Source organism: Balaenoptera borealis (assembly GCF_965194805.1).
Source record: "Balaenoptera borealis genome assembly, chromosome: 20".
Classification (NCBI taxonomy): Eukaryota; Metazoa; Chordata; class Mammalia; order Artiodactyla; family Balaenopteridae; genus Balaenoptera; species Balaenoptera borealis.
The window spans coordinates 26,452,309-26,477,657 of NC_138879.1; the positions used below are offsets into that span (position 1 = coordinate 26,452,309).

At 47.8% G+C, this 25,349-nt stretch overlaps 2 long non-coding RNA genes across 2 annotated transcripts in view; both read right to left on the bottom strand.

The window, feature by feature from the left end:
• The window catches only part of LOC309618452, a 50,209-nt gene extending 30,193 nt beyond the window's left edge, over window positions 1-20,016 (bottom strand). The window contains exons 1-2 of the long non-coding RNA XR_014238493.1: window positions 19,978-20,016; window positions 8,759-8,798 (exon numbers count right to left, since the gene is read on the bottom strand). This is a non-coding gene — a long non-coding RNA (uncharacterized lncRNA). The remainder of the gene's footprint in view (window positions 1-8,758; window positions 8,799-19,977) is intronic.
• LOC309618451 lies at window positions 11,765-15,470 on the bottom strand. The gene is made up of 3 exons (XR_014238492.1): window positions 14,937-15,470; window positions 11,938-11,997; window positions 11,765-11,816 (listed from the first exon to the last, which is right to left on the bottom strand). It is a non-coding gene; the product is annotated as an uncharacterized lncRNA (long non-coding RNA).
• Window positions 20,017-25,349: the final 5,333 nt, after the last annotated feature.

The window sequence follows — 25,349 nt, forward strand, 5'->3', positions numbered from 1 at the left end:
GTGGAACCCTGTGGCCTGGGAACATGACTGAGGCTTGTTGGAGGAACCGTGGCCTGGCAACAGGACCGAGTTTTGATTGTGGAACCCTCTGGCCTGGGAATATGACTGAGGTTTGATGGTGGTACCATATGGCCTGGCAACATGACTGAGGTTTGATTCTGCATCCCTGTGACCAGGGAACATGACTGAGGCGTGATTCTGGAAACCTGTGACCTGAGATCATGATATCTGTTTAGATTGTGGAATACTGTGCCCTGGGAACATGACTGAGGCTTGGTTCTGGAAACCTGTGGATTGGGAACATGACTGAGGTTTTATTCTGGAACCCTGTAGCCTGGGAACATAAGTGAGGATTGATTCTGGAACCCTGTGGCCTGGGAACATGACATCAGTTGGATTCTGGAACCCTGTGGCATGGGAACATGTCTGAGGTTTGATTGTGGAACACTCTGGCCTGGGAACATGACTGTGGTTTGACTCTGAAACCCTGTGGCCTGGGAATATGACTGAGGTTTGGTGCTGGAACCCTGTTCCCTGGGAACATGACTGAGGTTTGATTATGGACACCTGTGTCCTGGGAATATGACTGAGGTTTGATTCTGGATACCTGTGGCCTGGGAAAATGACTGAGGTTTCATTGTTGTGATATGTGGCCTGGGATCATGAGTGAGGTTTGATGGTGGAACCCTGTGCCCTGGAAACATAACTGTGGCCTGGTACTGGAAACCCATGGCCTGGGAACTTGACATTGGTTGGATTCTGGAACCCTGTGTCCTGGGAACATGATTGAGGTTTGATTCCAGAAACCATTGGTTTGGGAACATGACTGATGTTAGATTGTGGAATCCTGTGGCCTGGGAACATGACTGATGTTAGATTGTGGAATCCTGTGGCCTGGGAACATGACTGATGTTTGATGGAGGAACCCTGTGGCCTGGGAATATGACTGTGGTTTGATGGTCTGTGGTCTGGCAGCATGGTCTGTGGTCTGGCAACATGACTGAGGTTTGATTCTCGATACCTGTGGCCTGGGAAATTAAATGTGGTTTGATCGCAGAAACCTGTGGACTGGCAACATGACTGAGGTTTGATGGTGGAACCCTGTGCACTGGGAAATTGACTGAGGCCTGATACTGGAACCCCGTGTCCTGGGAACATGACATTAGTTTGAATCTGGAATCCTGTTTCCTGGGAACATGACTGAGGTTTGATGGTTGAACCCTGTGGCCTGGGAATGTGACATCGTTTTGGATTCTGGTACCGTGTTGCCTGGGAACATGAAATCGGTTTGCTTCTGGAAACCTGTGGCCTGGGAATATGACTGAGGTTTGATGGTGGTTTCCTATGGCCTGGCAACCTGAATGAGGTTTGATTCTGGATCCCTGTGGCCTGGGAACATGACTGAGGTGTGATTCTGGAAACCTGTGTCCTGGGAACATGACATCTCTTTAGATTGTGGAATACTGTGCCCTTGGAACCTGACTGAGGCTTTGTTCTGGAATCCTGTGGACTGGAAACATGACTGAGGTGTTATTCTGGAACCCTGTAGCCTGGGAACATAACTGAGGATTGATTCTGGAACCCTGTGGCCTGGGAACATGACATCGGTTCGATTCTGGAACCCTGTTGCATGGGAACATGACTGAGGTTTTATTGTGGAACCCTCTGGCCTGGGAACATGACTGTGGTTTGATTCTGAAACCCTGTGGCCTGGGAAGATGACTGAGGTTTGGTTCTGGAACCCTGTGCCCTGGGAACATGACTGAGGTTTCATTCTGGACACCTGTGTCTTGGGACCATGACTGAGGTTTGAATGTGGAACCCTGTGGCCTGGGAACATGACTGAGGTTTGATTCTGGATACCTGTGGCCTGGGAAAATGACTGAGGTTTCATTGTGGAAATATGTGGCCTGGGATCATGAGTGAGGTTTGATGGTGGAACACTCTGGCCTGGCAAAATGACTGAGGCTTGATTCTGGAAACCTGTGGCCTGGGAACTTGACTGAGGTTGGATGGCAGAAACCTGTGGACTGGCAACATGACTGAGGTTGGATTGTGGAACCCTGTGCCCTGGAAACATGACTGTGGCCTGGTACTGGAAACCCATGGCCTGGGAGCTTGACATTGGTTTGATTCTGGAACCCTGTGTCCTGGGAACATGATTGAGGTTTGATTCTGGGGACCATTGGTCTGGGAACATGACTGATATTAGATTGTGGAATCCTGTGGCCTGGGAACATGACTGAGGCTTGATGGAGGAACCGTGGCCTGGCAACAGGACCGAGTTTTGATTGTGGAACCCTCTGGCCTGGGAATATGACTGAGGTTTAATTGTGGAACACTGTGTCCTGGGAATATGAGTGAGGCTTGATTCTGGAACCCAGTGGCCTGGGAACATGACTGGGGTTTTATTTTTGAAACCTCTGTCCAGGGAACATGACTGAGGTTTTATTCTGGAAACCTGTGTCCTGAGAACATGACTGAGGTTTGATTCTGGAACCATGTGGCCTGGGAATATGACTGAAGTATGATTCTGGAAACCATTGGCCTGAGAACATGACTGATGTTAGATTGTGGGATCCTGTGGCCTGGGAATATGACATCGGTTTGGATTCTGGTACCCTGTTGCCTGGGAACATGAAATCGGTTTGATTCTGGAAACCTGTGGTCTGGGAATATGACTGAGGTTTGATGGTGGTACCCTATGACCTAGCAACATGACTGAAGTTTGATTCTGGATCCCTGTGGCCTGGGAACATGACTGAGGTGGGATTTTGGATCCCTGTGGCCTTGGAACATGACTGAGACGTGATTCTGGAAACCTGTGGCCTGGGAACATGACATCTGTTTAGATTGTGGAATACTGTGCCCTGGGAACCTGACTGAGGCTTGGTTCTGGAACCCTGTGGACTGGGAACATGACTGAGATTTGATTGTGGAACCCTCCGGCCTGGGAACATGACTGAGGTTTGATTCTGGAACCATGTGTCCTGGGAATATAACTGAGGTTTGATTCTGGATACCTGTGGCCTGGGAAAATGACTGAGGTTTCATTGTGGAAATATGTGGACTGGGATCATGACTGAGGTTTGATGGTGGAACACTCTGGCCTGGCAAAATGACTGAGGCTTGATTCTGGAACCCTGTGGCCTGGGAACTTGACTGAGGTTTGATGGCAGAAACCTGTGGACTGGCAACATGACTGAGGTTGGATTGTGGAACCCTGTGCCCTGGAAACATGGCTGTGGCCTGGTACTGGAAACCCATGGCCTGGGAGCTTGACATTGGTTTGATTCTGGAAACCTGTGTCCTGGGAACATGATTGAGGTTTGATTCTGGAAACCATTGGTGTGGGAATATGACTGACGTTAGATTGTGGAATCCTGTGGCCTGGGAACATGACTGAGGTTTGATGGAGGAACCCTGTGGCCTGGGAATATGACTGAGGCTTGATTCTGGAACCCTGTGGCCTGGGAACTTGACTCTGATTTGATCGCAGAAACCTGTGGACTGGCAACATGACTGAGGTTTGATGGTGGAACCCTGTGCACTGGGAACATGACTGAGGCCTGATACTGGAACCCCGTGGCCTGGGAACATGACATTGGTTTGATTCTGGAACCGTGTTTCCTGGGAACATGACTGAGGTTTGATGGTTGAACCCTGTGGCCTGGCAACATGCCTGAGGTTTGATTGTGGAACCCTCAGGCTTGGGAACATGACTGTGGCTTGATGGTGGAACCCTGTGGCCTGGCAAAAGGATTGAGGTTTGATGGTGGAATCCTGTGGCCCGGCAATATGACTTAAGTTTGATTGTGGAAACCATTGGTCTGGGAACATGACTGATGTTAGATTGTGGAATCCTGTGGCCTGGGAACATGACTGAGGTTTGATGGAGGAACCCTGTGGCCTGGCAACATGACTGAGGCCTGATACTGGAACCCTGTGGCCTGGGAACTTGACTCTGATTTGATCGCAGAAACCTGTGGACTGGCAACATGACTGAGGTTTGATGGTGGAACCCTGTAGCCTGGGAACTTGACTGAGGTTTGATGGCAGAAACCTGTGGACTGGCAACATGACTGAGGTTGGATTGTGGAACCCTGTGGACTGGAAACATGACTGAGGTTTTATTCTGGAACCCTGTAGTCTGGGAACATAACTGAGGATTGATTCTGGAACCCTGTGGCCTGGAAACATGACATCGGTTCGATTCTGGAACCCTGTTGCATGGGAACATGACTGAGGTTTGACTGTGGAACCCTCTGGCCTGGGATCATGACTGTGGTTTGATTCTGAAACCCTGTGGCCTGGGAAGATGACTGAGGTTTGGTTCTGGAACCCTGTTCCCTGGGAACATGACTGAGGTTTCATTCTGGACACCTGTGTCTTGGGACCATGACTGAGGTTTGAATGTGGAACCCTGTGGCCTGGGAACATGACTGAGGTTTGATTCTGGATACCTGTGGCCTGGGAAAATGACTGAGGTTTCATTGTGGAAATATGTGGCCTGGGATCATGAGTGAGGTTTGATGGTGGAACACTCTGGCCTGGCAAAATGACTGAGGCTTGATTCTGGAACCCTGTGGCCTGGGAACTTGACTGAGGTTTGATGGCAGAAACCTGTGGACTGGCAACATGACTGAGGTTGGATTGTGGAACCCTGTGCCCTGGAAACATGGCTGTGGCCTGGTACTGGAAACCCATGGCCTGGGAGCTTGACATTGGTTTGATTCTGGAACCTTGTGTCCTGGGAACATGACTGAGGTTTGATTTTGGGGACCATTGGTCTGGGAACATGACTGATATTAGATTGTGGAACCCTGTGGCCTGGGAACATGACTGAGGCTTGTTGGAGGAACCGTGGCCTGGCAACAGGACCGAGTTTTGATTGTGGAACCCTCTGGCCTGGGAATATGACTGAGGTTTGATGGTGGTACCATATGGCCTGGCAACATGACTGAGGTTTGATTCTGCATCCCTGTGACCAGGGAACATGACTGAGGCGTGATTCTGGAAACCTGTGACCTGAGATCATGATATCTGTTTAGATTGTGGAATACTGTGCCCTGGGAACATGACTGAGGCTTGGTTCTGGAAACCTGTGGATTGGGAACATGACTGAGGTTTTATTCTGGAACCCTGTAGCCTGGGAACATAAGTGAGGATTGATTCTGGAACCCTGTGGCCTGGGAACATGACATCAGTTGGATTCTGGAACCCTGTGGCATGGGAACATGTCTGAGGTTTGATTGTGGAACACTCTGGCCTGGGAACATGACTGTGGTTTGACTCTGAAACCCTGTGGCCTGGGAATATGACTGAGGTTTGGTGCTGGAACCCTGTTCCCTGGGAACATGACTGAGGTTTGATTATGGACACCTGTGTCCTGGGAATATGACTGAGGTTTGATTCTGGATACCTGTGGCCTGGGAAAATGACTGAGGTTTCATTGTTGTAATATGTGGCCTGGGATCATGAGTGAGGTTTGATGGTGGAACCCTGTGCCCTGGAAACATAACTGTGGCCTGGTACTGGAAACCCATGGCCTGGGAACTTGACATTGGTTGGATTCTGGAACCCTGTGTCCTGGGAACATGATTGAGGTTTGATTCCAGAAACCATTGGTTTGGGAACATGACTGATGTTAGATTGTGGAATCCTGTGGCCTGGGAACATGACTGATGTTAGATTGTGGAATCCTGTGGCCTGGGAACATGACTGATGTTTGATGGAGGAACCCTGTGGCCTGGGAATATGACTGTGGTTTGATGGTCTGTGGTCTGGCAGCATGGTCTGTGGTCTGGCAACATGACTGAGGTTTGATTCTCGATACCTGTGGCCTGGGAAATTAAATGTGGTTTGATCGCAGAAACCTGTGGACTGGCAACATGACTGAGGTTTGATGGTGGAACCCTGTGCACTGGGAAATTGACTGAGGCCTGATACTGGAACCCCGTGTCCTGGGAACATGACATTAGTTTGAATCTGGAAACCTGTTTCCTGGGAACATGACTGAGGTTTGATGGTTGAACCCTGTGGCCTGGGAATGTGACATCGTTTTGGATTCTGGTACCGTGTTGCCTGGGAACATGAAATCGGTTTGCTTCTGGAAACCTGTGGCCTGGGAATATGACTGAGGTTTGATGGTGGTTTCCTATGGCCTGGCAACCTGAATGAGGTTTGATTCTGGATCCCTGTGGCCTGGGAACATGACTGAGGTGTGATTCTGGAAACCTGTGTCCTGGGAACATGACATCTCTTTAGATTGTGGAATACTGTGCCCTTGGAACCTGACTGAGGCTTTGTTCTGGAATCCTGTGGACTGGAAACATGACTGAGGTGTTATTCTGGAACCCTGTAGCCTGGGAACATAACTGAGGATTGATTCTGGAACCCTGTGGCCTGGGAACATGACATCGTTTCGATTCTGGAACCCTGTTGCATGGGAACATGACTGAGGTTTTATTGTGGAACCCTCTGGCCTGGGAACATGACTGTGGTTTGATTCTGAAACCCTGTGGCCTGGGAAGATGACTGAGGTTTGGTTCTGGAACCCTGTTCCCTGGGAACATGACTGAGGTTTCATTCTGGACACCTGTGTCTTGAAACCATGACTGAGGTTTGAATGTGGAACCCTGTGGCCTGGGAACATGACTGAGGTTTGATTCTGGATACCTGTGGCCTGGGAAAATGACTGAGGTTTCATTGTGGAAATATGTGGCCTGGGATCATGAGTGAGGTTTGATGGTGGAACACTCTGGCCTGGCAAAATGACTGAGGCTTGATTCTGGAAACCTGTGGCCTGGGAACTTGACTGAGGTTGGATGGCAGAAACCTGTGGACTGGCAACATGACTGAGGTTGGATTGTGGAACCCTGTGCCCTGGAAACATGACTGTGGCCTGGTACTGGAAACCCATGGCCTGGGAGCTTGACATTGGTTTGATTCTGGAACCCTGTGTCCTGGGAACATGATTGAGGTTTGATTCTGGGGACCATTGGTCTGGGAACATGACTGATATTAGATTGTGGAATCCTGTGGCCTGGGAACATGACTGAGGCTTGATGGAGGAACCGTGGCCTGGCAACAGGACCGAGTTTTGATTGTGGAACCCTCTGGCCTGGGAATATGACTGAGGTTTAATTGTGGAACACTGTGTCCTGGGAATATGAGTGAGGCTTGATTCTGGAACCCAGTGGCCTGGGAACATGACTGGGGTTTTATTTTTGAAACCTCTGTCCAGGGAACATGACTGAGGTTTTATTCTGGAAACCTGTGTCCTGAGAACATGACTGAGGTTTGATTCTGGAACCATGTGGCCTGGGAATATGACTGAAGTATGATTCTGGAAACCATTGGCCTGAGAACATGACTGATGTTAGATTGTGGGATCCTGTGGCCTGGGAATATGACATCGGTTTGGATTCTGGTACCCTGTTGCCTGGGAACATGAAATCGGTTTGATTCTGGAAACCTGTGGTCTGGGAATATGACTGAGGTTTGATGGTGGTACCCTATGACCTAGCAACATGACTGAAGTTTGATTCTGGATCCCTGTGGCCTGGGAACATGACTGAGGCGTGTTTCTGGAAACCTGTGGCCTGGGAACATGACATCTGTTTAGATTGTGGAATACTGTGCCCTGGGAACCTGACTGAGGCTTGGTTCTGGAACCCTGTGGACTGGGAACATGACTGAGATTTGATTGTGGAACCCTCCGGCCTGGGAACATGACTGAGGTTTGATTCTGGAACCATGTGTCCTGGGAATATAACTGAGGTTTGATTCTGGATACCTGTGGCCTGGGAAAATGACTGAGGTTTCATTGTGGAAATATGTGGACTGGGACCATGACTGAGGTTTGATGGTGGAACACTCTGGCCTGGCAAAATGACTGAGGCTTGATTCTGGAACCCTGTGGCCTGGGAACTTGACTGAGGTTTGATGGCAGAAACCTGTGGACTGGCAACATGACTGAGGTTGGATTGTGGAACCCTGTGCCCTGGAAACATGGCTGTGGCCTGGTACTGGAAACCCGTGGCCTGGGAGCTTGACATTGGTTTGATTCTGGAAACCTGTGTCCTGGGAACATGATTGAGGTTTGATTCTGGAAACCATTGGTGTGGGAATATGACTGACGTTAGATTGTGGAATCCTGTGGCCTGGGAACATGACTGAGGTTTGATGGAGGAACCCTGTGGCCTGGCAACATGACTGAGGCCTGATACTGGAACCCTGTGGCCTGGGAACTTGACTCTGATTTGATCGCAGAAACCTGTGGACTGGCAACATGACTGAGGTTTGATGGTGGAACCCTGTGCACTGGGAACATGACTGAGGCCTGATACTGGAACCCCGTGGCCTGGGAACATGACATTGGTTTGATTCTGGAACCGTGTTTCCTGGGAACATGACTGTGGCTTGATGGTGGAACCCTGTGGCCTGGCAAAAGGATTGAGGTTTGATGGTGGAATCCTGTGGCCCGGCAATATGACTTAAGTTTGATTGTGGAAACCATTGGTCTGGGAACATGACTGATGTTAGATTGTGGAATCCTGTGGCCTGGGAACATGACTGAGGTTTGATGGAGGAACCCTGTGGCCTGGCAACATGACTGAGGCCTGATACTGGAACCCTGTGGCCTGGGAACTTGACTCTGATTTGATCGCAGAAACCTGTGGACTGGCAACATGACTGAGGTTTGATGGTGGAACCCTGTAGCCTGGGAACTTGACTGAGGTTTGATGACAGAAACCTGTGGACTGGCAACATGACTGAGGTTTGATTGTGGAAACCTGTGCCCTGGAAACATGACTGTGGCCTGGTACTGGAAACCCATGGCCTGGGAATTGACATTGGTTTGATTCTGGAACCCTGTGTCCTGGGAACATGACTGACGTTTGATTTTGGGGACCATTGGTCTGGGAACATGACTGATATTAGATTGTGGAACCCTGTGGCCTGGGAACATGACTGAGGCTTGTTGGAGGAACCGTGGCCTGGCAAAAGGACCGAGTTTTGATTGTGGAACCCTCTGGCCTGGGAATATGACTGAGGTTTGATGGTGGTACCATATGGCCTGGTAACATGACTGAGGTTTGATTCTGCATCCCTGTGACCAGGGAACATTACTGAGGCGTGATTCTGGAAACCTGTGACCTGAGATCATGATATCTGTTTAGATTGTGGAATACTGTGCCCTGGGAACATGACTGAGGCTTGGTTCTGGAAACCTGTGGATTGGGAACATGACTGAGGTTTTATTCTGGAACCCTGTAGCCTGGGAACATAAGTGAGGATTGATTCTGGAACCCTGTGGCCTGGGAACATGACATCAGTTGGATTGTGGAACCCTGTGGCATGGGAACATGTCTGAGGTTTGATTGTGGAACACTCTGGCCTGGGAACATGACTGTGGTTTGACTCTGAAACCCTGTGGCCTGGGAATATGACTGAGGTTTGGTGCTGGAACCCTGTTCCCTGGGAACATGACTGAGGTTTGATTATGGACACCTGTGTCCTGGGAATATGACTGAGGTTTGATTCTGGATACCTGTGGCCTGGGAAAATGACTGAGGTTTCATTGTTGTAATATGTGGCCTGGGATCATGAGTGAGGTTTGATGGTGGAACCCTGTGCCCTGGAAACATAACTGAGGCCTGGTACTGGAAACCCATGGCCTGGGAACTTGACATTGGTTTGATTCTGGAACCCTGTGTCCTGGGAACATGACTGAGGAATGATGGAGGAACCCTGTGGCCCGGGAACATGACTGAGGTTTGATGGTGGTACCCTGTGGCCTGGCAACATGACTGTGGCTTGATTCTGGAACCTTGTGGCCTGGGAACTTGACTCTAATTTGATTGCAGAAACCTGTGGACTGGCAACATGACTGAGGTTTGATGGTGGAACCCTGTGCACTGGGAATATGACTGAGGCCTGAAACTGAAACCCCGTGACCTGGGAACATGACATGGTTTGATTCTGGAACCCTGTTTCCTGGGAACATGACTGAGTTTTAATGGTTGAACCCTGTGGCCTGGCAACAGGACTGAGGTTTCATGGTGGAACCCTGTGGCCTGGGAACATGACATCGGTTTGGGTTCTGGTAACCTTTTGCCTGGGAACATAAAATCGATTTGATTTTGGAAACCTGTGGCCTGGGAATATGAGTAAGGTTTGCTGGTGATACCCTATGGCCTGGCAACATGACTGAGGTTAGATTCTGGTTCCCTGTGGCCTTGGAACATGACTGAGGCGTGATTGTGGAAACCTGTGACCTGGGAACATGATATCTGTTTAGATTGTGGAATACTGTGCCCTGGGAACCTGACTGAGGCTTGGTTCTGGAACTCTGTGGACTGGCAACATGACGGAGGTTTTATTCTGGAACCCTGTAGCCTGGGAACAAACTGATGATTGATTCTTGAACCCTGTGTCCTGGGAACATGACATCGGTGGATTCTGGAACCCTGTGGCCTGGGAACATTAGAACGGTTTGATTCTGGAACCCTGTTGCCTGGGAACATGTCTGAGGTTTGATGGTGGAAACCTTTGGCCTGGCAACATGACTGAGGTTTATTTCTGGAACCCTGTTCCCTGGGAACATGACTGAGGTTTGATTCTGGACACCTTTGTCCTGGGAACATGACTGAGGTTTGATTGTGGAACCCTTTGGCCTGGGAATATGAGTGAGGCTTGATTCTGGAACCCTGTGGCCTGAGAACACGACTGGGGTTTTATTTTTGAAACCTGTGTACACGGAACGTGACTGTGGTTTTATTCTGGAACCCTGTCTCCTGGTAACAGGATTGAGGTTTGTTTCTGGAACCCTGTTCCCTGGGAACATGACTGAAGTTTGATTCTGGAAACCTGTGACCTGGGAACATGACATCTGTTTAGATTGTGGAATACTGTGCCCTGGGAACCTGACTGAGGCTTTGTTCTGGAAACCTGTGGACTGGGAACATGACTGAGGATTTCTTCTGGAACCCTGTTGCCTGGGAACATAACTGAGGATTGATTCTGGAACCCTGTTTCCTGGGAACATGACTGAGGCTTGATGGTGGAACACTGTGGCCTGGCCACAGGAATGAGGTTTGATGGTGGACCCTGTGGCCTGGGAACATGACATCGGTTTGGATTTTGGTACCCTGTTGCCTGGGAACATGAAATCGGTTTGATTCTGGAAACCTGTGGCCTGGGAATATGACTGAGGTTTGATGGTGGTACCCTATGGCCTGGCAACATGACATCGGTTGGATTCTGGAACCCTGTGGCCTGGGAACATGACTGAGGTTTGATTGTGGAACCCTGTGCCCTGGAAACATGACTGAGGTTTGATTCTTGAACAATGTGTCCTGGGAATATGACTGAGGCTTGATTCTAGAACCCTGTTGCCTGAGAACTTGACTGAGGTTTGATGGCAGAAACCTGTGGACTGGCAATATGACTGAGATTTGATTGTGGAACCCTGTGCCTTGGAAATATGACTGAGGCTTGGTACTGGAAACCCATGGCCTGGGAACTTGACGTTGGTTTGATTCTTGAACCCTGTGTCCTGGGAACATGATTGAGGTATGATGGAGGAACCATGTGGCCTGGGAACATGACTGAGGTTTGATGGTGGTACCCTATGGCCTGGCAACATGACTGAGGTTTGATTCTGGATCCCTGTGAACTTGGAACATGACTGAGGCGTGATTGTGGAAACCTGTGACCTGGGAACATGACATCTGTTTAGATTGTGGAATACTGTGCGCTGGGAACCTGACTGAGCCTTGGTTCTGGAACCCTGTGGACTGGGAACATGACTGAGGTTTTATTCAGGAACACTGTAGCCTGGGAACATAAGTGAGGATTGATTCTGGAACCCTGTGGCCTGGGAACATGACATCGGTTGGATTCTGGAACCCTGTGTCATGGGAACATGACTGAGGCATGATTCTGGGACCCTGTGGCCTGGGAACATGAGAACGGTTTGATTCTGGAAATCTGTGGCCTGTGGACTTGACTGAGGTTTGATGGCACAAACCTGTGGACTTGCAACATAACTGAGGTTTGATTGTGGAACCCTGTGACCTGGAATCATGACTGAGGCCTGGTATTTAATACCCATGGCTTGGGAAATTGATATTGGTTTGATTCTGGAACCCTGTGTCCTGGGAACATGATTGAGGTTTGATGGAGGAACCCTGTGGCCTGAGAACATGACTGAGGTTTGATGGTGGTACCCTCTGGTCTGGCAACATGTCTGAGGTTTGATTCTCGATACCTGTGGCCTGGGAAATTGAATGGGGTTTGATCGCAGAAACCTGTGGACTGGCAACATGACTGAGGTTTGATGTTGGAACCCTGTGCACTGGGAACATGACTGAGGTTTGACTGTGGAACATGACTGATACTGGAACCTCGTGGCCTGGGAATATGACATTTGTTTGATTCTGGAACCCTGTTTCCTGGAAACTTGACTGAGGTTTGATGGTGGAACTCTGTGGCCTGGCAACAGGACTGAGGTTTGATGGTTGGATTCTGGAACCCTGTGGCATGGGAACATGTCTGAGGTTTGATTGTGGAACACTCTGGCCTGGGAACATGACTGTGGTTTGACTCTGAAACCCTGTGGCCTGGGAATATGACTGAGATTTGGTGCTGGAACCCTGTTCCCTGGGAACATGACTGAGGTTTGATTATGGACACCTGTGTCCTGGGAATATGACTGAGGTTTGATTCTGGATACCTGTGGCCTGGGAAAATGACTGAGGTTTCATTGTTGTGATATGTGGCCTGGGATCATGAGTGAGGTTTGATGGTGGAACCCTGTGCCCTGGAAACATAACTGTGGCCTGGTACTGGAAACCCATGGCCTGGGAACTTGACATTGGTTGGATTCTGGAACCCTGTGTCCTGGGAACATGATTGAGGTTTGATTCCAGAAACCATTGGTTTGGGAACATGACTGATGTTAGATTGTGGAATCCTGTGGCCTGGGAACATGACTGATGTTAGATTGTGGAATCCTGTGGCCTGGGAACATGACTGATGTTTGATGGAGGAACCCTGTGGCCTGGGAATATGACTGTGGTTTGATGGTCTGTGGTCTGGCAACATGGTCTGTGGTCTGGCAACATGACTGAGGTTTGATTCTCGATACCTGTGGCCTGGGAAATTAAATGTGGTTTGATCGCAGAAACTTGAACAATGTGTCTTCTTGAACAATGTGTCCTGGGAATATGACTGAGGCTTGATTCTAGAACCCTGTTGCCTGAGAACTTGACTGAGGTTTGATGGCAGAAACCTGTGGACTGGCAATATGACAGGTTTGATTATGGAACCCTGTGCTCTGGAAATATGACTGAGATTTGATTGTGGAACCCTGCGCCTTGGAAATATGACTGAGGCCTGGTACTGGAAACCCATGGCCTGGGAACTTGACGTTGGTGTGATTCTTGAACCCTGTGTCCTGGGAACATGATTGAGGTATGATGGAGGAACCATGTGGCCTGGGAACATGACTGAGGTTTGATGGTGGTACCCTATGGCCTGGCAACAGGACTGAGGTTTGATTCTGGATCCCTGTGAACTTGGAACATGACTGAGGCGTGATTGTGGAAACCTGTGACCTGGGAACATGATATCTGTTTAGATTGTGGAATACTGTGCCCTGGGAACCTGACTGAGGCTTGATTCTGGAACTCTGTGGACTGGCAACATGACTGAGGTTTTATTCTGGAACCCTGTAGCCTGGGAACAAACTGAGGATTGATTCTTAAACCCTGTGTCCTGGGAACATGACATCGGTGGATTCTGGAACCCTGTGGCCTGGGAATATTAGAACGGTTTGATTCTGGAACCCTGTTGCCTGGGAACATGTCTGAGGTTTGATGGTGGAAACCTTTGGCCTGGCAACATGACTGAGGTTTATTTCTGGAACCCTGTTCCCTGGGAACATGACTGAGGTTTGATTCTGGACACCTTTGTCCTGGGAACATGACTGAGGTTTGATTGTGGAACCCTTTGGCCTGGGAATATGAGTGAGGCTTGATTCTGGAACCCTGTGGCCTGAGAACACGACTGGGGTTTTATTTTTGAAACCTGTGTACACGGAACATGACTGTGGTTTTATTCTGGAACCCTGTCTCCTGGTAACAGGACTGAGGTTTGTTTCTGGAACCCTGTTCCCTGGGAACATGACTGAAGTTTGATTCTGGAAACCTGTGACCTGGGAACATGACATCTGTTTAGATTGTGGAATACTGTGCCCTGGGAACCTGACTGAGGCTTTGTTCTGGAAACCTGTGGACTGGGAACATGACTGAGGATTTCTTCTGGAACCCTTTTGCCTGGGAACATAACTGAGGATTGATTCTGGAACCCTGTTTCCTGGGAACATGACTCAGGCTTGATGGTGGAACACTGTGGCCTGGCCACAGGAATGAGGTTTGATGGTGGACCCTGTGGCCTGGGAACATGACATCGGTTTGGATTCTGGTACCCTGTTGCCTGGGAACATGAAATCGGTTTGATTCTGGAAACCTGTGGCCTGGGAATATGACTGAGGTTTGATGGTGGTACCCTATGGCCTGGCAACATGACATCGGTTGTGTTCTGGAACCCTGTGGCCTGGGAACATGACTGAGGTTTGATTGTGGAACCCTGTGCCCTGGAAACATGACTGAGGTTTGATTCTTGAACAATGTGTCCTGGGAATATGACTGAGGCTTGATTCTAGAACCCTGTTGCCTGAGAACTTGACTGAGGTTTGAAGGCAGAAACCTGTGGACTGGCAATATGATAGGTTTGATTATGGAACCCTGTGCTCTGGAAATATGACTGAGGCCTGGTACTGGAAACCCATGGCCTGGGAACTTGACATTGGTTTGATTCTGGAACCCTGTGTCCTGGGAACATGACTGAGGAATGATGGAGGAAACCTGTGGCCCGGGAACATGACTGAGGTTTGATGGTGGTACACTGTGGCCTGGCAACATGACTGAGGCTTGATTCTGGAAACTTGTGGCCTGGGAACTTGACTCTAATTTGATTGCAGAAACCTGTGGACTGGCAACATGACTGAGGTTTGATGGTGGAACCCTGTGCACTGGGAATATGACTGAGGCCTGAAACTGAAACCCCGTGACCTGGGAACATGACATGGTTTGATTCTGGAACCCTGTTTCCTGGGAACATGACTGAGTTTTAATGGTTGAACCCTGTGGCCTGGCAACAGGACTGAGGTTTGATGGTGGAACCCTGTGGCCTGGGAACATGACATCGGTTTGGGTTCTGGTAACCTTTTGCCTGGGAACATGAAATCGGTTTGATTCTGGAAACCTGTGGCCTGGGAATATGACTGAGGTGTGATGGTGGTACCCTATGGCCTGGCAACATGACATCGGTTGGATTCTGGAACCCTGTGGCCTGGGAACATGACTGAGGTTTGATTGTGGAACCCTGTGCCCTGGAAACATGACTGAGGTTTGATTCTTGAACAATGTGTCCTGGGAATATGACTGAGGCTTGATTCTAGAACCCTGTTGCCTGAGAACTTGACTGAGGTTTGATGGCAGAAACCTGTGGACTGGCAATATGACTGAGATTTGATTGTGGAACCCTGCGCCTTGGAAATATGACTGAGGCCTGGTACTGGAAACCCATGGCCTGGGAACTTGACGTTGGTTTGATTCTTGAACCCTGTGTCCTGGGAACATGATTGAGGTATGATGGAGGAACCATGTGGCCTGGGAACATGACTGAGGTTTGATGGTGGTACCCTATGGCCTGGCAACATGACTGAGGTTTGATTCTGGATCCCTGTGAACTTGGAACATGACTGAGGCGTGATTGTGGAAACCTGTGACCTGGGAACATGACATCTGTTTAGATTGTGGAATACTGTGCCCTGGGAACCTGACTGAGCCTTGGTTCTGGAACCCTGTGGACTGGGAACATGACTGAGGTTTTATTCAGGAACACTGTAGCCTGGGAACATAAGTGAGGATTGATTCTGGAACCCTGTGGCCTGGGAACATGACATCGGTTGGATTCTGGAACCCTGTGTCATGGGAACATGACTGAGGCATGATTCTGGGACCCTGTGGCCTGGGAACATGAGAATGGTTTGATTCTGGAAATCTGTGGCCTGTGGACTTGACTGAGGTTTGATGGCACAAACCTGTGGACTTGCAACATAACTGAGGTTTGATTGTGCAACCCTGTGCCCTGGAATCATGACTGAGGCCTGGTATTTAATACCCATGGCTTGGGAAATTGATATTGGTTTGATTCTGGAACCCTGTGTCCTGGGAACATGATTGAGGTTTGATGGAGGAACCCTGTGGCCTGAGAACATGACTGAGGTTTGATGGTGGTACCCTCTGGTCTGGCAACATGTCTGAGGTTTGATTCTCGATACCTGTGGCCTGGGAAATTGAATGTGGTTTGATCGCAGAAACCTGTGGACTGGCAACATGACTGAGGTTTAATGTTGGAACCCTGTGCACTGGGAACATGACTGAGGCCTGATACTGGAACCTCGTGGCCTGGGAATATGACATTTGTTTGATTCTGGAACCCTGTTTCCTGGAAACATGACTGAGGTTTGATGGTGGAACTCTGTGGCCTGGCAACAGGACTGAGGTTTGATGGTGGAACCCTGTGGCCTGGGAACATGACAGCGGTTTGGATTCTGGTACCCTGTTGCCTGGGAACATGAAATCGGTTTGATTCTGGAAACCTGTGGCCTGGGAATATGACTGAGGTTTGATGGTGGTACCATATGGCCTGGCAACATGACTGAGGTTTGATTCTGCATCCCTGTGACCAGGGAACATGACTGAGGCGTGATTCTGGAAACCTGTGACCTGAGATCATGATATCTGTTTAGATTGTGGAATACTGTGCCCTGGGAACATGACTGAGGCTTGGTTCTGGAAACCTGTGGATTGGGAACATGACTGAGGTTTTATTCTGGAACCCTGTAGCCTGGGAACATAAGTGAGGATTGATTCTGGAACCCTGTGGCCTGGGAACATGACATCAGTTGGATTGTGGAACCCTGTGGCATGGGAACATGTCTGAGGTTTGATTGTGGAACACTCTGGCCTGGGAACATGACTGTGGTTTGACTCTGAAACCCTGTGGCCTGGGAACATGACTGAGGTTTGGTGCTGGAACCCTGTTCCCTGGGAACATGACTGAGGTTTGATTATGGATACCTGTGGCCTGGGAAAATGACTGAGGTTTCATTGTTGTAATATGTGGCCTGGGATCATGAGTGAGGTTTGATGGTGGAACACTCTGGCCTGGCAAAATGACTGAGGCTTGATTCTGGAACCCTGTGGCCTGGGAACTTGACTGAGGTTGGATGGCAGAAACCTGTGGACTGGCAACATGACTGAGGTTGGATTGTGGAACCCTGTGCCCTGGAAACATGACTGTGGCCTGGTACTGGAAACCCATGGCCTGGGAGCTTGACATTGGTTTGATTCTGGAACCCTGTGTCCTGGGAACATGATTGAGGTTTGATTCTGGGGACCATTGGTCTGGGAACATGACTGATATTAGATTGTGGAATCCTGTGGCCTGAGAACATGACTGAGGCTTGATGGAGGAACCGTGGCCTGGCAACAGGACCGAGTTTTGATTGTGGAACACTCTGGCCTGGGAATATGACTGAGGTTTAATTGTGGAACACTGTGTCCTGGGAATATGAGTGAGGCTTGATTCTGGAACCCAGTGGCCTGGGAACATGACTGGGGTTTTATTTTTGAAACCTCTGTCCAGGGAACATGACTGAGGTTTTATTCTGGAAACCTGTGTCCTGAGAACATGACTGAGGTTTGATTCTGGAACCATGTGGCCTGGGAATATGACTGAAGTATGATTCTGGAAACCATTGGCCTGAGAACATGACTGATGTTAGATTGTGGGATCCTGTGGCCTGGGAATATGACATCGGTTTGGATTCTGGTACCCTGTTGCCTGGGAACATGAAATCGGTTTGATTCTGGAAACCTGTGGTCTGGGAATATGACTGAGGTTTGATGGTGGTACCCTATGACCTAGCAACATGACTGAAGTTTGATTCTGGATCCCTGTGGCCTGGGAACATGACTGAGGCGTGTTTCTGGAAACCTGTGGCCTGGGAACATGACATCTGTTTAGATTGTGGAATACTGTGCCCTGGGAACCTGACTGAGGCTTGGTTCTGGAACCCTGTGGACTGGGAACATGACTGAGATTTGATTGTGGAACCCTCCAGCCTGGGAACATGACTGAGGTTTGATTCTGGAACCATGTGTCCTGGGAATATAACTGAGGTTTGATTCTGGATACCTGTGGCCTGGGAAAATGACTGAGGTTTCATTGTGGAAATATGTGGACTGGGATCATGACTGAGGTTTGATGGTGGAACACTCTGGCCTGGCAAAATGACTGAGGCTTGATTCTGGAACCCTGTGGCCTGGGAACTTGACTGAGGTTTGATGGCAGAAACCTGTGGACTGGCAACATGACTGAGGTTGGATTGTGGAACCCTGTGCCCTGGAAACATGGCTGTGGCCTGGTACTGGAAACCCGTGGCCTGGGAGCTTGACATTGGTTTGATTCTGGAAACCTGTGTCCTGGGAACATGATTGAGGTTTGATTCTGGAAACCATTGGTGTGGGAATATGACTGACGTTAGATTGTGGAATCCTGTGGCCTGGGAACATGACTGAGGTTTGATGGAGGAACCCTGTGGCCTGGGAATATGACTGAGGCTTGATTCTGGAACCCTGTGGCCTGGGAACTTGACTCTGATTTGATCGCAGAAACCTGTGGACTGGCAACATGACTGAGGTTTGATGGTGGAACCCTGTGCACTGGGAACATGACTGAGGCCTGATACTGGAACCCCGTGGCCTGGGAACATGACATTGGTTTGATTCTGGAACCGTGTTTCCTGGGAACATGACTGTGGCTTGATGGTGGAACCCTGTGGCCTGGCAAAAGGATTGAGGTTTGATGGTGGAATCCTGTGGCCCGGCAATATGACTTAAGTTTGATTGTGGAAACCATTGGTCTGGGAACATGACTGATGTTAGATTGTGGAATCCTGTGGCCTGGGAACATGACTGAGGTTTGATACTGGAACCCTGTGGTCTGGGAACTTGACTCTGATTTGATCGCAGAAACCTGTGGACTGGCAACATGACTGATGTTTGATGGTGGAACCCTGTAGCCTGGGAACTTGACTGAGGTTTGATGGCAGAAACCTGTGGACTGGCAACATGACTGAGGTTGGATTGTGGAACCCTGTGGACTGGAAACATGACTGAGGTTTTATTCTGGAACCCTGTAGTCTGGGAACATAACTGAGGATTGATTCTGGAACCCTGTGGCCTGGAAACATGACATCGGTTCGATTCTGGAACCCTGTTGCATGGGAACATGACTGAGGTTTGACTGTGGAACCCTCTGGCCTGGGATCATGACTGTGGTTTGATTCTGAAACCCTGTGGCCTGGGAAGATGACTGAGGTTTGGTTCTGGAACCCTGTTCCCTGGGAACATGACTGAGGTTTCATTCTGGACACCTGTGTCTTGGGACCATGACTGAGGTTTGAATGTGGAACCCTGTGGCCTGGGAACATGACTGAGGTTTGATTCTGGATACCTGTGGCCTGGGAAAATGACTGAGGTTTCATTGTGGAAATATGTGGCCTGGGATCATGAGAGAGTTTTGATGGTGGAACACTCTGGCCTGGCAAAATGACTGAGGCTTGATTCTGGAACCCTGTGGCCTGGGAACATGACTGAGGCTTGATGGAGGAACCGTGGCCTGGCAACAGGACTGAGGTTTGATTGTGGAACCCTCTGGCCTGGGAATATGACTTAGGTTTAATTGTGGAACCCTGTGTTCTGGGAGTATGAGTGAGGCTTGATTCTGTAACCCTGTGGCCTGGGAACATGACTGAGGCGTGATTCTGGAAACCTGTGGGCTGGGAACATGACATCTGTTTAGATTGTGGAATACTGTGCCCTGGGAACCTGACTGAGGCTTGGTTCTGGAACCCTGTGGACTGGGAACATGACTGAGGTTTGATTGTGGAACCCTCTGGCCTGGGAACATGATTGTGGTTTGATTCTGGAACCATGTGTCCTGGGAAGATGACTGAGTTTTGATTCTGGATACCTGTGGCCTGGGAAAATGACTGAGGTTTCATTGTGGAAATATGTGGCCTGGGATCATGAGTGAGGTTTGATGGTGGAACACTCTGGCCTGGGAAAATGACTGAGGCTTGATTCTGGATCCCTGTGGCCTGGGAACTTGACTGAGGTTTGATGGCAGAAACCTGTGGACTGGCAACATGACTGAGGTTGGATTGTGGAACCCTGCGCCCTGGAAACATGACTGAGGACTGATACAGGAACCCCGTGGCCTGGGAACATGACATTGGTTTGATTCTGGAACCCTGTTTCCTGGGAACATGATTGAGGTTTGATTCTGGAAACCATTGGTGTGGGAACATGACTGACGTTAGATTGTGGAATCCTGTGGCCTGGGAACATGACTGAGGTTTGATGGAGGAACCCTGTGGCCTGGGAATATGACTGAGGTTTGATGGTGGTACCCTGTGGCCTGGCAACATGACTGAGGCTTGATTCCGGAACCCTGTGGCCTGGGAACTTGACTCTGATTTGATCGCAGAAACCTGTGGACTGGCAACATGACTGAGGTTTGATGGTGGAACCCTGGGCCCTGGAAATATGACTGAGGACTGATACAGGAACCCCGTGGCCTGGGAACATGACATTGGTTTGATTCTGGAACCCTGTTTCCTGGGAACATGACTGAGGGTTGATGGTGGAATCCTGTGGCCTGTCAAGATGACTTAGGTTTGCTTGTGGAACACTCTGTCCTGGGAACTTGACTGAGACTTGATGGTGGAACCGTGGCCTGGCAAATGTATTGAGGTTTGCTTGTGGAACCCTCAGGCTTGGGAATATGACTGAGGCTTGATGGTGGAACCCTGTGTCCTGGGAACTTGACTGAGGTTTGATGGCAGAAACCTGTGGACTGGCAACATGACTGAGGTTTGATTATGGAACCCTCTGCCCTGGAAATAAGACTGAGGTTTGATTCTGGACACCTGTGTCCTGGGAACATTATATAATTACAAAAAGTCTACCCAAGGAGAGGACATAACATTGTAAATATATATGCACTTATTATAGGAGCACTTAAATTTATAAAGCAAATATTAACAGACTTAAAGGGAGAAATTGTCAGTAATTCAACAGCAGTAAGGACTTTACACCACACTTACATCAATAGATAGATCATCTAGACAGAAAATCTATAAAGAAACTGTGACCTTAAATGACACATAGGACCTGATGGATTTAATAGATATCTACAGGACATTGCATCCAAAAACAGCTAAATACACATTCTTTTCAAGTGGACATGGAATGTTCTCCAGGATAGATCATGTACTATGTGGCAAAACAAATCTCAATTAATTTAAGAAGAAATTATGTCAAGCATTCCTTCCATCTACAATGCTATGATATTAAAAACCAATTACAGGAAGAAAAATGGAAAAAAAAAACCAAATACGTGGATAATTGCTACTAAGAAAACAATGGACCAATGAAAAAATCAAAGAGGAAATCAGAAAGTATCCCAAGACAAATGAAAATTAAAACACAATTTTCAGGCGGATTAACCAAGATGGTGGAGTGGAAGGAAGTGCTCTCACTCCCTCTTGCGAGAGCACCAGAATCACAACTGGCTGCTGGACAATCATCGACAGGAAGACACTGGACTTCACCAAGGAGGATACCCCACGTCCAAGGACAGAGGAGAAGCCACAGTGAGACAGTAGGAGGGGTGCAATCAGAGTAAAATCAAATCCCATAACTGCTGGGTGGGAGACTCACAGACTGGCAGACACTTATACCACAGAAGTCCACCCACTGGAGTGAAGGTTCTGAGCCCCACGTCAGGCTTCCCAACCCGGGGGTCCGGCAACGGGAGGAGGAATTCCTAGAGAATCAGACTTTGAAGCCTAGTGGGAATTGATTGCAGGACTTCGACAGGACTGGGGGAAACAGAGACCCCACTCTTGGAGAGCACATACAAAGTAGTGTGTGCATTGGGACCCAGGGGAAGGAGCAGTGACCCTGGGGGAGACTGAACCAGACCTACCTGCTGGTGTTGGGGGGGTCTCCTGCAGAGGCGGGGGGTGGCTCTGTTTCACCATGGGGACAAGGACACTGGCAGCGGAGGTTCTGGGAAGTGCTCCTTGCCGTGAGCCCTCCCAGAGTCTGTCATTAACCCCACCAAAGAGCCCAGGTAGGCTCCAGTGTTGGGTTGCCTCAGGCAAAACAACCAACAGGGAGGGAACCCAGGCCCACCCATCAACAGTCAAGTGGATTAAAGTTTTATGGAGCTCTGACCACCACAGCAACAGTCAGCTCTACCCACCAACAGAGCCTCCCATTAAGCCTCTTAGATAGCCTCAACCACCAGAGGGCAGACAGCAGAAGCAAGAAAAACTACAATCCTGCAGCCTGTGGACCAAAAACCGCAGTTACAGAAAGATAGACAAGATGAAAAGGCAGAGGGCTATATACCAGATGAAGGAACAAGAAAAAAAACCCAGAAAAACAAATAAATGAAGTGGAGATAGGCAACCTTCCAGAAAAAGAATTCAGAATAATGATAGTGAAGATGATCCAGGACCTCAGAATAAGAATGGAGGCAAAGACTGAGAAGATGCAAGATATGATTAACAAAGACCTAGAAGAATTAAAGAACAAACAAACAGAGATGACCAATACAATAACTGAAATGAAAACTACACTAGAAGGAATCAATAGCAGAATAACTGAGGCAGAAGAACGGATAAGTGACCTGGAAGACAGAATGGTGGAATTCACTGCTGTGGAACAGAATAAAGAAAAAAGAATGAAAAGAAATGAAGACAGCCTAAGAGACCTCTGGGACAACATTAAACGCAACAACATTCACATTATAGGGATCCCAGAAGGAGAAGAGAGAGAGAAAGGACCAGAGAAAATATTTGAAGAGATTATAGTCGAAAACTTCCCTAACATGGGAAAGGAAATAGCCACCCAAGTCCAGGAAGCGCAGAGAATCCCATACAGGATAAACCCAAGAAGAAACACGCCGAGACACATAGTAATCAAAGTGGCAAAAATTAAAGACAAAGAAAAATTATTGAAAGAAGCAAGGGAAAAATGACAAATAACATACAAGGGAACTCCCACAAGGTTAACAGCTGATTTCTCAACAGAAACTCTACAAGCCAGAAAGGAGTGGCATGATATACTTAACGTGATGAAAGGGAAGAACCTACAACCAAGATTACTCTACCCGGCAAGGATCTCATTTAGATTTGATGGAGAAATCAAAAGCTTTACAGACAAGCAAAAGCTAAGAGAATTCAGCACCACCAAACCAGCTCTACAACAAATGCTAAAGGAACTTCTCTAACTGGGAAACACAAGAGAAGAAAAGGACCTACAAAAACAAACCCAAAACAATTAAGAAAATTGTCATAGGAACATACATATCAATAATTACCTTAAACGTGAATGGATTAAATGCTCCAACCAAAAGACACAGGCTTGCTGAATGGATACAAAAACAAGACCCATATATATGCTGTCTACAAGAGACCCACTTTAGACCTAGGGACACATACAGACTGAAAGTGAGGGGATAGAAAAAGATATTCCATGCAAATGGAAATCAAAAGAAAGCTGGAGTAGCTATACTCATATCAGATAAAATAGACTTTAAAATAAAGAATGTTACAAGAGACAAGGAAGGACACTACATAATGATCAAGGGATCAATCCAAGAAGAAGATATAACAATTATAAATATATATGCACCCAACATAGGAGCACCTCAATACATAAGGCAACTGCTAACAGCTATAAAGGAGGAAATTGACAGTAAGACAATAATAGTGGGAGACTTTAACACCTCACTTACACCAATGGACAGATCATCCAAAATGAAAATAAATAAGGAAACAGAAGCTTTAAATGACACAATAGACCAGATAGATTTAATTGATATTTATAGGACATTCCATCCAAAAACAGCAGATTACACATTCTTCTCAAGTGCGCACGGAACATTCTCCAGGATAGATCACATCTTGGGTCACAAGTCAAGCCTCAGTAAATTTAAGAAAATTGAAATCATATCAAGCATCTTTTCTGACCATAAGGCTATGAGATTAGAAATGAATTACAGGGAAAAAAAACGTAAAAAAGACAAACACATGGAGGTTAAACAATACATTACTAAATAACCAAGAGATCACTGAAGAAATCAAAGAGGAAATCAAAAAATACCTAGAGACAAATGACGATGAAAACACGACGACCCAAAACCTATGGGATGCAGCAAAAGAAGTTCTAAGAGGGAAGTTTATAGCTATACAAGCCTACCTCAAGAAACAAGAAAAATCTCAAGTAAACAATCTAACCTTACACCTAAAGAAACTAGAGAAAGAAGAACAAACAAAACCCAAAGTTAGCAGAAGGAAAGAAATCATAAAGATCAGAGCAGAAATAAATGAAATAGAAACAAAGAAAACAATAGCAAAGATCAATAAAACTAAAAGCTGGTTCTTTGAGAAGATAAACAAAATTGATAAGCCATTAGCCAGACTCATTAAGAAAAAGAGGGAGAGGACTCAAATCAATGAAATCAGAAATGAAAAAGGAGAAGTTACAACAGACACCACAGAAATACAAAGCATCCTAAGAGACTACTACAAGCAACTTTATGCCAATAAAATGGACAACCTGGAAGAAATGGACAAATTCTTAGAAAGCTATAACCTTCCAAGACTGAACCAGGAAGAAACATTAAATATGAACAGACCAATAACAAGTAATGAAATTGAAACTGTGATTAAAAATCTTCCAACAAACAAAAGTCCAGGACCAGATGGCTTCACAGGTGAACTCTATCAAACATTTAGAGAAGAGCTAACACCTATCCTTCTCAAACTCTTCCAAAAAATTGCAGAGGAAGGAAGACTCCCAAACTCATTCTATGAGGCCACCATCACCCTGATACCAAAACCAGACAAAGACACTACAAAAAAAGAAAATTACAGACAATATCACTGATGAATATAGATTCAAAAATCCTCAACAAAATACTAGCAAACAGAATGCAACGACACATTAAAAGGATCATACACCACGATCAAGTGGGATTTATCCCAGGGATGCAAGGATTCGTCAATATACGCAAATCAATCAATGTCATATACCATATTAACAAATTGAAGAATAAAAAGCGTATGA